This window comes from Pseudophryne corroboree, chromosome 6 (assembly GCF_028390025.1).
Source record: "Pseudophryne corroboree isolate aPseCor3 chromosome 6, aPseCor3.hap2, whole genome shotgun sequence".
NCBI classification, from domain to species: Eukaryota; Metazoa; Chordata; class Amphibia; order Anura; family Myobatrachidae; genus Pseudophryne; species Pseudophryne corroboree.
This window is the reverse complement of record NC_086449.1, coordinates 327739974-327753696: the sequence shown is the minus strand read 5'-3', so window position 1 is coordinate 327753696 and position 13723 is coordinate 327739974. Positions and strand designations below refer to the sequence as shown.

The 13723-nt window shown below is 49.3% G+C and overlaps 1 long non-coding RNA gene across 1 annotated transcript in view; it reads right to left on the bottom strand.

The window, feature by feature from the left end:
- Positions 1 to 13723, bottom strand: part of LOC134932179 (uncharacterized) — a 41442-nt gene that overhangs the window by 20902 nt on the left and 6817 nt on the right. The gene's annotated exons all lie outside the window — the stretch shown is intronic.

Genomic DNA, 13723 nt, shown 5'->3' with positions numbered 1-13723 from the left:
TTTTATCAGGATTCACCCACATCCCTTCAAACAGAGCATTTAGTTCGTGTGAAGGAGGGAACGTGACTTTGGATTTCTTTTCCTTACATAAATAAGCTTTCTCCTGAAGTACAGGAGTGCTTTCTGTAACCTCCAACATGTCCCTTATAGCCACAGTCATATATTGTATACTTTTTGCCAATTTATGATCTATCTCTCTGGATTCACTATCGTCGACACAAGAATCAGAATCCGTGTCGGTATCAGTGTTTACAACATTTGCAAATGGTCTCTTATGTAACCCAGAGGGGCCGCCCGCATAAGGAATAACAGCATCCTGAAAAATCACATCTTCCACAGATTTTCTCCAGCATGCAGCCTTAGATTCAGACTTATCCAATCTACGGTTAATCAGATGCATACTGTCACGTAGCTCTTTCACCCATACAGGCTCTTGGTGTGCCGGTAGTGCCACCACATTACAACTCTGTGTCCCTAAAATGGCTTCCTCCGGGGAGGAACTCCCTGCCTCAGACAAGCCTCACACTTGTACAGCACTCACAGACACACTGGGAATTATTTGGGGACAGACCCACAGTAAAATCTGTCAGAGGGATACAGTATAGGAGCAGCCAGCTCACAACCCCAGCGCCTGTATTTAATGTCTGTGAACACAGAATGATCACTGACATGGGGGGTCATTCTGAGTTGTTCGCTCGCAAGCTGCTTTTAGCAGCTTTGCACACGCTAAGCCGCCGCCTACTGGGAGTGAATCTTAGCTTATCAAAATTGCGAACGAAAGATTAGCAGAATTGCGAATAGACACTTCTTAGCAGTTTCTGAGTAGCTCCACACTTACTCGGCATCTGCGATCAGTTCAGTCAGTTTCGTTCCTGGTTTGACGTCACAAACACACCCAGCGTTCGCCCAGACACTCCTCCGTTTCTCCAGCCACTCCCGCGGTTTTCCCAGAAACGGTAGCGTTTTTTCGCACACACCCATAAAACGGCCAGTTTCCGCCCAGAAACACCCACTTCCTGTCAATCACATTACGATCACCAGAACGAAGAAAAAACCTTGTAATGCCGTGAGTAAAATTCCTAACTGCATAGCAAATTTACTTGGCGCAGCCGCACTGCGGACATTGCGCATGCGCATTAGCGACTAATCGCTCCGTTGCGAGAAAAAAATAACGAGCGAACAACTCGGAATGACCCCCATGCAGCGCTCTTTACACAGTAAAACACATTTGTAAAGCACCCAAATCGCTTTGTGCCCCCCTTATTTACACCCTTAATACTTGTAGTCAGAAGTGGATGAGGACCAGCTATATCTCTGCAGCCTGAGAAGAGAGAGAAAATGGTGCTGAGCAGTGTGCCGGAGGAAGAAGCTCCGCCCTTTTTACTTCAGAGACTGTTTGTAATATTTATACTGGCGGGGGTAGGGCTGTGCCTGGGCATCTTATAACCCTATTAGCCAGTTTATAGAGGTATTTTGCTGCCCAGGGCGCCCCCCCGCCGCCCCCGCGGCCTGCACCCTGCAGTGCCTGTGTGTGTGGGCAGCAATGGCCTGCTGCGCTCCCGCCAGCCGCATCGTACCTCAGCCGTCACTTACTTGATTGAAGTTCAATCTTCTCATACTCACCTGTTTTCTGACTTCTGGCTCTGTGAGGGGGGTGACGGCGTGCTGTGGGAGTGAGCATCTAGACACGGCTAGCGTTCAGTTCCCTTCAGGAGCTAATGGTGTCCTGTCAGCCAGAAGCAGAGCCATGACACTCTGAGGAAGTTGGTTCTGCTTCTGCCCCCTCAGTCCCACGAAGCAGGGAGTCTGATGCCAGCAGTTCTCCCTGAAAATAAAAAACCTAACATAAGTCTTTTCAGAGAAACTCAGTAGAGCTCCTCAGAGTGCATCCAGTCGACCTGGGCACATTTCTAAAACTGAGGTCTGGAGGAGGGGCATAGAGGGAGGAGCCAGTTCACACCAAATGAAAAGTCTTTAGAGTGCCCATGTCTCCTGCGGATCCCGTCTATACCCCATGGTCTTGTTGTCGTCCCCAGCATCCTCTAGGACGTATGAGAAAATCCTTCGTTTTTGGGGTCGTGGAGATGAATAGTGACACTACGATGCCGTTTAAGTCCACGTTAAGCACCCATCAACATGGGGGGTGAGAAGGGGTGAAAAATAATCTCTCTCTCTATACATATAGATGGGTCAAGACACCCCTAGGGGTGGGGGTGGGAAGAATCCATAGTTATCAGGGTCGCTGAGATGAATAGTGACACTCCCGATGCAGTGTCAGTCCATGTTCAGCCCCCATCAGCATGGGTGGTATATATATATATATATATATATTTCAGATATAAGTACTTAACTACCCTATTTCCAGTCAGGAGAGAATAGTGTCTCCATTATCAGAGGTTAACATGTTCCTTTAACTAAACATTGCCGAACCTCTCAAGAGAGCAATAGAAGGAAAGGTGACATAAAAATGTTGACTCTTACATGCATTAAATGAAAGCTTGATAGTCAGCATGTGCTTAGCTCCTGTGTAAAGGGTACAGACAAATCTCCCAGTGACTTTAAAGGGGGCCATTCCGAGTTGATCGCTCGCTGGCAACTTTTTGCAGCGCTGCGATCAGGTTAATTCTCGGCAAAACTGCGCATGCACTGCATTGCGCAGGCGCGTCGTACGAGTACATAGAGGATTGGTGCTGGGCGATGGATTTAACGAAGAATCTATTCACACAGCCGATCGCAAGGTGATTGACAGAAAGAGGGCGTTTTGTGGGGGTCAACTGACCGTTTTCTGGGAGTGTTTGCAAAAATGCTTTTCCCTTTGGAATAGAGTCAGCCTATCCCTGCAAACCTTACATATTTAATATACAGCGGGCACAGCTTGGCCTGTCATCCCAGCATTTACAGCACTGACCAGGGCAGCATCAGAGGTGGGACGGGGCAGACAATGAGATGGATTATTCTCCTCAGCGCCAGCCTTTTGACAGCATCAATCCGAGGAAGGCCTCCCCGGAGTTGCAGCCTGACAAAGATTGGCAGCGGCCGGCGCAGCATGACCTGTTGTAAGTCTAATTAGTTTACCAGGAAGTCCTTCACAATTAAAGTTATACGCACGGAAATACTTGAAATTCCGTATGAAGCACGGGTATTCAGCTAGTAGCTTATAAATTTGTGGAAGGGAAACCTGAACCCCAAAACACAGTACATGTCGCATATTGCACTGAAAGAGTGTAGTGGCTGATGGATATCTGCAACTGCGCAAAAAATCAACAATGGAAAAATAAGATTGTAAACCTACCGGTAAATCTATTTCTCCTAGTCCGTAGAGGATGCTGGGGACTCCGTAAGGACCATGGGGTATAGATGGGCTCCGCAGGAGATAGGGCACCTAAAAAGAACTTTGACTATGGGTGTGCACTGGCTCCTCCCTCTATGCCCCTCCTCCAGACCTCAGCTAGAGAACTGTGCCCAGAGGAGATGGACAATACAAGGCAGGATTTAGCAATCCAAGGGCAAGATTCATACCAGCCCACACCAATCATACCATGTAACCTGGAACATACATAACCAGTTAACAGTATGAACAAACTACAGTAACGGTCCAAGACCGATGTCAACTGTAACATAACCCTTATGTAAGCAACAACTATATACAAGTCTTGCAGAGTTTCCGCACTGGGACGGGCGCTCAGCATCCTCTACGGACTAGGAGAAATAGATTTACCGGTAGGTTTAAAATATTATTTTCTCTGACGTCCTAGTGGATGCTGGGAACTCCGTAAGGACCATGGGGAATAGCGGCTCCGCAGGAGACTGGGCACAAAAAGAAAAGCTTTAGGACTACCTGGTGTGCACTGGCTCCTCCCCCTATGACCCTCCTCCAAGCCTCAGTTAGATTTTTGTGCCCGACCGAGCTGGGTGCAATCTAGGAGGCTCTCCTGAGCTTCTTAGGAAAAGTTAGTTTTAGGTTTTTTATTTTCAGTGAGACCTGCTGGCAACAGGCTCACTGCATCGAGGGACTAAGGGGAGAAGAAGCGAACCTGCCTGCTTGCAGCCAGCTTGGGCTTCTTAGGCTACTGGACACCATTAGCTCCAGAGGGACCGAACACAGGCCCAGCCTCGGAGTCCGGTCCCAGAGCCGCGCCGGCCCCCTTACAGAGCCAGAAGCAAGAAGAGGTCCGGAAAATCGGCGGCAGAAGACATCAGTCTTCACCAAGGTAGCGCACAGCACTGCAGCTGTGCGCCATTGCTCCTCATGCACCACACGCTCCGGTCACTGATGGGTGCAGGGCGCTGGGGGGGGGGCGCCCTGAGCAGCAATATAAACACCTTGGCTGGCTAAATTACATCACATATAACCCCCAGGGCTATATGGATGTATATTAACCCCTGCCAGATTCCTGAAAAAAGCGGGAGAAAAGTCCGCCGAGAAGTGGGCGGAGCCTATCTCCTCAGCACACTGGCGCCATTTTCCCTCACAGCTCCGCTGGAAGGACGTCTCCCTGACTCTCCCCTGCAGTCCTGCACTACAGAAAAGGGTAAAACAAGAGGGGGGGGGGGCACTAATTAGGCGCAGTATAATAACAGCAGCTATAAAGGGAAAAACACTCTGTTTAGTGTTATCCCAACATATATATAGCGCTCTGGTGTGTGCTGGCATACTCTCCCTCTGTCTCCCCAAAGGGCTAGTGGGGTCCTGTCCTCTATCAGAGCATTCCCTGTGTGTGTGCTGTGTGTCGGTACGACTGTGTCGACATGTATGAAGAGGAAAATGATGTAGAGGCGGAGCAATTGCCTGTAATGGTGATGTCACCCCCTAGGGAGTCGACACCTGAGTGGATGAGCTTATGGAAGGATTTACGTGAAAGTGTCAGCTCTTTACAAAAGACGGTTGATGACATGAGACAGCCGGCTACTCAGCTGGTGCCTGCCCAGGCGTCTCAAAGACCATCAGGGGCTCTAAAACGCCCGCTACCTCAGATGGCAGATACAGACGCCGACACGGACACTGACTCCAGTGTCGACGATGAAGAGACAAATGTGACTTCCAGTAGGGCCACACGTTACATGATTGAGGCAATGAAAAATGTTTTACACATTTCTGATAGTACAAGTACCACTAAAAAGGGTATTATGTTTGGTGAGAAAAAACTACCTGTAGTTTTTCCTGCATCTGAGGAATTAAATGAAGTGTGTGATGAAGCGTGGGTTTCTCCCGATCAAAAACTGATAATTCCTAAAAAGTTATTGGCATCATACCCCTTCCCGCCAGAGGATAGGGCACGTTGGGAAACACCTCCTAGGGTGGATAAAGCGCTCACACGCTTGTCAAAACAGGTGGCACTACCGTCTCCGGATACGGCCGCCCTTAAGGAACCTGCTGACAGAAAGCAGGAGAATATCCTAAAATGTATATACACTCACACGGGTGTTATACTGCGACCAGCAATCGCCTCAGCCTGGATGTGCAGTGCTGGGGTGGCTTGGTCGGATTCCCTGACTGAAAATATTGATACCCTGGATAGGGACAGTATATTACTGACTATAGAGCATTTAAAAGATGCATTTTTATATATGTGTGATGCACAGAGGGATATTTGCCGACTGGCATCAAGAGTAAGTGTGCTGTCCATATCTGCCAGAAGAGGGTTATGGACGCGGCAGTGGTCAGGTGATGCTGATTCCAAAAGGCATATGGAAGTATTGCCTTATAAAGGGGAGGAGTTATTTGGGGTAGGTCTATCGGACCTGGTATCCACGGCAACTGCTGGGAAATCCACATTTTTACCCCAGGTAGCCTCTCAACATAAAAAGACGCCGTATTATCAGGCGCAGTGCTTTCGGCCCCATAAGGGCAAGCGGGCGAAAGGCTCCTCATTTCTGCCCCGTGGCAGAGGGAGAGGAAAAAGGCTGCAGCAAACAGCCAGTTCCCAGGAACAGAAGCCCTCTCCCGCTTCTGCCAAGTCCTCAGCATGACGCTGGGGCTCTACAAGCGGACTCAGGCACGGTGGGGGCCCGTCTCAAGAATTTCAGCGCGCAGTGGGCTCACTCACAAGTGGACCCCTGGATCCTTCAGGTGGTATCTCAGGGGTACAAATTGGAATTCGAGACGTCTCCCCCTCGCCGTTTCCTAAAGTCTGCCTTACCGACGTCTCCCTCCGACAGGGAGGCGGTATTGGAAGCCATTCACAAGCTGTATTCACAGCAGGTGATAATCAAGGTACCCCTCCTGCAACAGGGAAAGGGGTATTATTCCACGCTGTTTGTGGTACCGAAGCCGGATGGCTCGGTGAGACCTATTTTAAATCTAAAATCTTTGAACACTTACATACAGAGGTTCAAATTCAAGATGGAGTCACTCAGAGCGGTGATCGCGAACCTGGAAGAAGGGGATTATATGGTGTCTCTGGACATCAAGGATGCTTACCTCCATGTCCCAATTTACCCTTCTCACCAAGGGTACCTCAGGTTTGTGGTACAGAACTGCCACTATCAGTTTCAGACGCTGCCGTTTGGATTGTCCACGGCGCCCCGGGTTTTTACCAAAGTAATGGCCGAAATGATGATACTCCTTCGAAGGAAGGGAGTTTTAATTATCCCTTACTTGGACGATCTCCTGATAAGGGCAAGATCCAAGGAACACTTGGTAGTCGGAGTAGCACTATCTCAAGTAGTGCTGCGGCAGCACGGTTGGATTCTCAATATCCCAAAATCGCAACTGATCCCGACGACACGTCTTCTGTTCCTAGGGATGATCCTGGACAGTCCAGAAAAAGGTGTTTCTCCCGGAAGAGAAAGCCAGAGAGTTATCCGAGCTAGTCAGAAACCTCCTAAAACCAGGCCAAGTATCAGTGCACCAATGCACAAGGGTCCTGGGAAAAATGGTAGCTTCCTACGAAGCAATCCCATTCGGCAGATTCCACGCAAGAACATTCCAGTGGGACTTGCTGGACAAATGGTCCGGATCGCATCTTCAGATGCATCAGCGAATAACCCTGTCCCCAAGGACAAGGGTGTCTCTCCTGTGGTGGTTGCAGAGTGCTCATCTTCTAGAGGGCCGCAGATTCGGCATTCAGGACTGGGTTCTGGTGACCACGGATGCCAGCCTGCGAGGCTGGGGAGCAGTCACACAGGGAAGAAACTTCCAGGGCTTGTGGTCAAGCCTGGAGACATCACTTCACATAAATATCCTGGAGTTAAGAGCCATTTACAATGCTCTAAGCCAAGCAAGACCTCTGCTTCAAGGTCAGCCGGTGCAATGGCAGAAGCTGCAAGGATTCTTCGCTGGGCGGAAAATCATGTGATAGAACTGTCGGCAGTGTTCATTCCGGGAGTGGACAACTGGGAAGCAGACTTCCTCAGCAGGCACGACCTCCACCCGGGAGAGTGGGGACTTCACCCAGAAGTCTTCCACATGATGATAAACCGTTGGGAAAAACCAAAAGGTGGACATGATGGCGTCCCGCCTCAACAAAAAACTGGACAGGTATTGCGCCAGGTCAAGGGACCCTCAAGCAATAGCTGTGGACGCTCTGGTAACACCGTGGGTGTACCAGTCAGTGTATGTGTTCCCTCCTCTGCCTCTCATACCCAAGGTGCTGAGAATTATACGGCGGGGAGGAGTAAGATCTATTCTCGTGGCTCCGGATTGGCCAAGAAGGACTTGGTACCCGGAACTTCAAGAGATGCTCACAGAGGACCCGTGGCCTCTACCTCTGAGAAGGGACCTGCTCCAGCAGGGACCCTGTCTGTTCCAAGACTTACCGCGGCTGCGTTTGACGGCATGGCGGTTGAACGCCGGATCCTAAAGGAAAAAGGCATTCCAGACGAAGTCATCCCTACTTTGATAAAAGCCAGAAAGGATGTAACCGCAAAGCATTATCACCGCATCTGGCGGAAATATGTTGCGTGGTGCGAGGCCAAAAAGGCCCCGACGGAGGAATTTCAATTGGGTCGATTCCTGCATTTCCTGCAAGCAGGAGTGTCTATGGGCCTAAAATTAGGATCCATTAAGGTCCAGATTTTGGCCCTGTCGATTTTCTTTCAGAGAGAACTGGCTTCAGTGCCTGAAGTCCAGACGTTTGTTAAGGGAGTGCTACATATACAGCCTCCTTTTGTGCCTCCAGTGGCACCCTGGGATCTGAATGTTGTTTTGGATTTCCTAAAATCACATTGGTTTGAACCACTCAACACTGTGGAATTAAAATATCTCACATGGAAAGTGGTCATGTTGTTGGCCCTGGCTTCAGCCAGGCGTGTGTCCGAATTGGCGGCTTTATCCTGTAAAAGCCCTTACCTGATTTTTCATACGGACAGGGCAGAATTGAGGACTCGTCCTCAATTTCTCCCAAAGGTGGTTTCAGCGTTTCATCTGAACCAGCCTATTGTGGTACCTGCGGCTACTATGGACTTGGAGGACTCCAAGTTGCTGGGCGTTGTCAGGGCCCTGAAAATATATGTTTCCAGGACGGCTGGAGTCAGAAAATCTGACTCGCTATTTATCCTATACGCACCCAACAAGCTGGGTGCTCCTGCTTCTAAGCAGACTATTGCTCGCTGGATTTGTAGTACAATTCAGCTTGCGCATTCTGTGGCAGGCCTGCCACAGCCAAAATCTGTAAAAGCCCACTCCACAAGGAAGGTGGGCTCATCTTGGGCGGCTGCCCGAGGGGTCTCGGCTTTACAACTCTGCCGAGCTGCTACTTGGTCAGGGTCAAATACTTTTGTAAAATTTTACAAATTTGACACTCTGGCTGAGGAGGACCTGGAGTTTTCTCACTCGGTGCTGCAGAGTCATCCGCACTCTCCCGCCCGTTTGGGAGCTTTGGTATAATCCCCATGGTCCTTACGGAGTTCCCAGCATCCACTAGGACGTCAGAGAAAATAAGAATTTACTTACCGATAATTCTATTTCTCGTAGTCCGTAGTGGATGCTGGGCGCCCATCCCAAGTGCGGATTATCTGCAATACTTGTACATAGTTATTGTTAACAAATCGGGTTATTTGTTGTTGTGAGCCATCTATCCAGAGGCTCCTCTGTTATCATGCTGTTAACTGGGTTCATATCACAAGTTGTACGGTGTGATTGGTGTGGCTGGTATGAGTCTTACCCGGGATTCAAAATCCTTCCTTATTGTGTACGCTCGTCCGGGCACAGTATCCTAACTGAGGCTTGGAGGAGGGTCATAGGGGGAGGAGCCAGTGCACACCAGGTAGTCCTAAAGCTTTTCTTTTTGTGCCCAGTCTCCTGCGGAGCCGCTATTCCCCATGGTCCTTACGGAGTTCCCAGCATCCACTACGGACTACGAGAAATAGAATTATCGGTAAGTAAATTCTTATTTTCTCTTACGTCCTAGAGGATGCTGGGGACTCCGTAAGGACCATGGGGTTTATACCAAAGCATCCAATTGGGCGGGAGAGTGCGTATGACTCTGCAGCACCGACTGAGCAAACGCTAGGTCCTCATCAGCCAGGGTATCAAACTTGTAGAATTTAGCAAAAGTGTTTGACCCCGACCAAGTAGCCGCTCGGCAAAGTTGTAAAGCCGAGACGCCTCGGGCAGCCGCCCAAGAAGAGCCCACCTTCCTAGTGGAATGGGCCTTAACCGAATTTGGTATCGGCAATCCAGCCGTAGAGTGAGCCTGCTGAATCGTATTACAGATCCAGCGAGCAATAGTCTGCTTCAAAGCAGGAGCGCCAATCTTATTGGCCGCATACAGGATAAACAGAGCCTCTGTTTTCCTAATTCTAGCCGTCCTGGCTACATAAATTTTTAAGGCCCTGACTACGTCCAGGGATCTGGAATCCTCCAGGTCACTTGTAGCCACAGACACCACAATAGGTTGATTCATATGGAACGAAGAAACCACTTTAGGCAAAAATTGCGGACGTGTCCTCAATTCAGCTCGATCCACATGAAAAATCAAGTAGGGGCTCTTGTGTGACAAAGCCGCCAATTCTGACACTCGCCTTGCTGATGCTAAGGCCAACAACATGACCACCTTCCAGGTAAGAAATTTCAACTCAACCTTGTTAAGCGGTTCAAACCAGTGTGATTTTAGGAACTGCAACACCACGTTCAGGTCCCATGGTGCCACTGGAGGCACAAAAGGGGGCTGGATGTGCAGCACTCCCTTTACAAACGTCTGGACTTCTGGAAGAGAAGCCAATTCCTTCTGAAAGAAAATCGAGGGCCGAAATCTGTACCTTAACAGAGCCTAATTTCAGGCCCATATCCACTCCTGTCTGTAAGAAGCGGAGAAGACGACCCAGATGAAAATCTTCCGTAGGTGCATTCTTGGTTTCACACCAAGACACATACTTTCGCCAGATACGGTGATAATGTTTTATCGTCACCTCCTTCCTAGCCTTTATTAACGTAGGGATGACCTCTTCCGGAATCCCCTTTTTCGCTAGGATTCGGCGTTCAACCGCCATGCCGTCAAACGTAACCGCGGTAAGTCTTGAAATACACAGGGCCCCTGCTGCAACAGGTCTTCCCTCAGAGGAAGAGGCCAGGGATCTCCTGTGAGCATCTCTTGTAGATCCGAGTACCAGGCCCTTCGAGGCCAGTCTGGGACAACGAGTATCGTTCGTACTCTTCTTCGTCTTATGATCCTCAACACTTTTGTGATGAGAGGAAGAGGAGGAAACACGTAGACCGATTTGAACACCCACGGTGTTACCAGAGCGTCCACTGCTATTGCCTGAGGGTCCCGAGACCTGGCGCAGTACCTCTGAATTTTTTTGTTGAGGCGTGACGCCATCATGTCTATTTGAGGAGTTCCCCAAAGACTTGCTACGTCTGCAAAGACTTCTTGATGAAGTCCCCACTCTCCTGGATGGAGATCGTGTCTGCTGAGGAAATCTGCTTCCCAGTTGTCCACTCCCGGAATGAAGACAGCTGACAGAGCGCTTACATGATTTTCCGCCCAGCGAAGGATCCTTGTGGCTTCCGACATCGCGACTCTGCTTTTGGTCCCGCCTTGGCGGTTCACATGAGCCACTGCTGTGACATTGTCTGATTGAATCAGAACCGGTAGGTTTCGAAGAAAACTCTTCGCTTGTCGAAGGCCGTTGTAAATGGCCCTGAGTTCCAACACATTGATGTGTAGACAGGACTCCTGGTCTGACCAAAGACCCTGAAAATGTTTTCCTGTGTGACCGCTCCCCATCCTCGGAGGCTCGCGTTCGTGGTAACCAGGATCCAATCCTGAATTCCGAACCTGCGACCCTCCAGGAGGTGAGCACTTTGCAACCACCACAGGAGGGACACTCTGGTCCCTGGGGACAGAGTTATTTTCCTATGTAAGTGCAGATGGGACCCAGACCACTTGTCCAGAAGGTCCCATTGAAAAGTCCTTGCATGGAACCTGCCGAAGGGAATGGCCTCGTAGGCCGCCACCATTTTCCCCAGAACTCGAGTGCATTGGTGAACTGACACCCTTTTCAGTTTTAGCAGGTCTCTGACCATGTTCTGTATGTCTTGGGCTTTCCCTATTGGGAGGAAGACCTTCATTTGTTCCGTATCCAGTATCATACCTAGGAACGGTAGTCGAGTTGTCGGAATCAACTGTGACTTTGGTAGATTTAGAATCCAACCGTGTTGCTGGAGCACTCTCAACGAGAGGGCCACACTGTTCAGCAATTTCTCCCTTGATCTCGCTTTTATCAGGAGATCGTCCAAGTATGGGATAATTGTGACTCCATGCTTGCGCAGGACCACCATCATTTCCGCCATTATCTTGGTGAAAATCCTCAGGGCCGTGGAGAGTCCCAACGGCAACGTCTGAAATTGGTAATGACAATCCTGTACAGCGAATCTCAGGTATTCCTGATGGGGGGCATATATGGGGACATGAAGGTACGCATCCTTTATGTCCAGAAACACCATAAACTCCCCCTCCTCCATGTTGGCTATTATCGCTCTGAGAGATTCCATTTTGAATTTGAATCTTCTTATGTACAGGTTTAGGGATTTCAGATTCAAAATAGGTCTGACCGAACCGTCCGGTTTCGGGACCACAAATAGGGTTGAATAGTAACCTCTTCCCTGCTGGTGCAGGGGAACCTTGATTATCACTTGCTGTATACACAGCGTTTGAATTGCAGCTAACACTACATCCCTTTCCGATGTGGAAGCTGGTAGGGCCGATTTGAAAAATCGGCGCGGGGGCACCTCCTCGAATTCCAATTTGTAACACTGGGAAAATAAGAATTTACTTACCGATAATTCTATTTCTCGGAGTCCGTAGTGGATGCTGGGGTTCCTGAAAGGACCATGGGGAATAGCGGCTCCGCAGGAGACAGGGCACAAAAGTAAAGCTTTCCGATCAGGTGGTGTGCACTGGCTCCTCCCCCTATGACCCTCCTCCAAGCCAGTTAGGTACTGTGCCCGGACGAGCGTACACAATAAGGGAGGAATTTTGAATCCCGGGTAAGACTCATACCAGCCACACCAATCACACCGTACAACTTGTGATCTAAACCCAGTTAACAGTATGATAACAGCGGAGCCTCTGAAAAGATGGCTCACAACAATAATAACCCGATTTTTGTAACTATGTACAAGTATTGCAGATAATCCGCACTTGGGATGGGCGCCCAGCATCCACTACGGACTCCGAGAAATAGAATTATCGGTAAGTAAATTCTTATTTTCTCTATCGTCCTAGTGGATGCTGGGGTTCCTGAAAGGACCATGGGGATTATACCAAAGCTCCCAAACGGGCGGGAGAGTGCGGATGACTCTGCAGCACCGAATGAGAGAACTCCAGGTCCTCCTTAGCCAGGGTATCAAATTTGTAGAATTTAGCAAACGTGTTTGCCCCTGACCAAGTAGCTGCTCGGCAAAGTTGTAAAGCCGAGACCCCTCGGGCAGCCGCCCAAGATGAACCCACCTTCCTTGTGGAATGGGCATTTACATATTTTGGCTGTGGCAGGCCTGCCACAGAATGTGCAAGCTGAATTGTATTACACATCCAACTAGCAATAGTCTGCTTAGAAGCAAGAGCACCCAGTTTGTTGGGTGCATACAGGATAACAGCAAGTCAGTTTTCCTGACTCCAGCCGTCCTGGAACATATTTTCAGGGCCCTGACAACATCTAGCAACTTGGAGTCCTCCAAGTCCCTAGTAGGTGCAAGGCACCACAATAAGCTGGTTCAGGTGAAACACTGACACCACCTTAGGGAGAGAACTGGAGACGAGTCCGCAGCTCTGCCCTGTCCGAATGGACAAACAGATATGGGCTTTTTTTTTTTTTGAGAAAAAACCACCAATTTGACACTCGCCTGGTCCAGGCCAGGGCCAAGAGCATGGTCACTTTTCATGTGAGATGCTTCAAATCCACAGATTTGACTGGTTTTAAACCAATGTGATTTGAGGAATCCCAGAACTACGTTGAGATCCCACAGTGCCACTGGAGGCACAAAAGGGGGTTGTATATGCAATACTCCCTTGACAAACTTCTGGACTTCAGGAACTGAAGCCAATTCTTTCTGGAAGAAAATCGACAGGGCCGAAATTTGAACCTTAATGGACCCCAATTTGAGGCCCATAGACACTCCTGTTTGCAGGAAATGCAGGAAACGACCGAGTTGAAATTTCTTTGTGGGCCTTCCTGGCCTCACACCACGCAACATATTTTCGCCACATGTGGTGATAATGTTGTGCGGTCACCTCCTTTCTGGCTTTGACCAGGGTAGGAATGACCTCTTCCGGAATGCCTT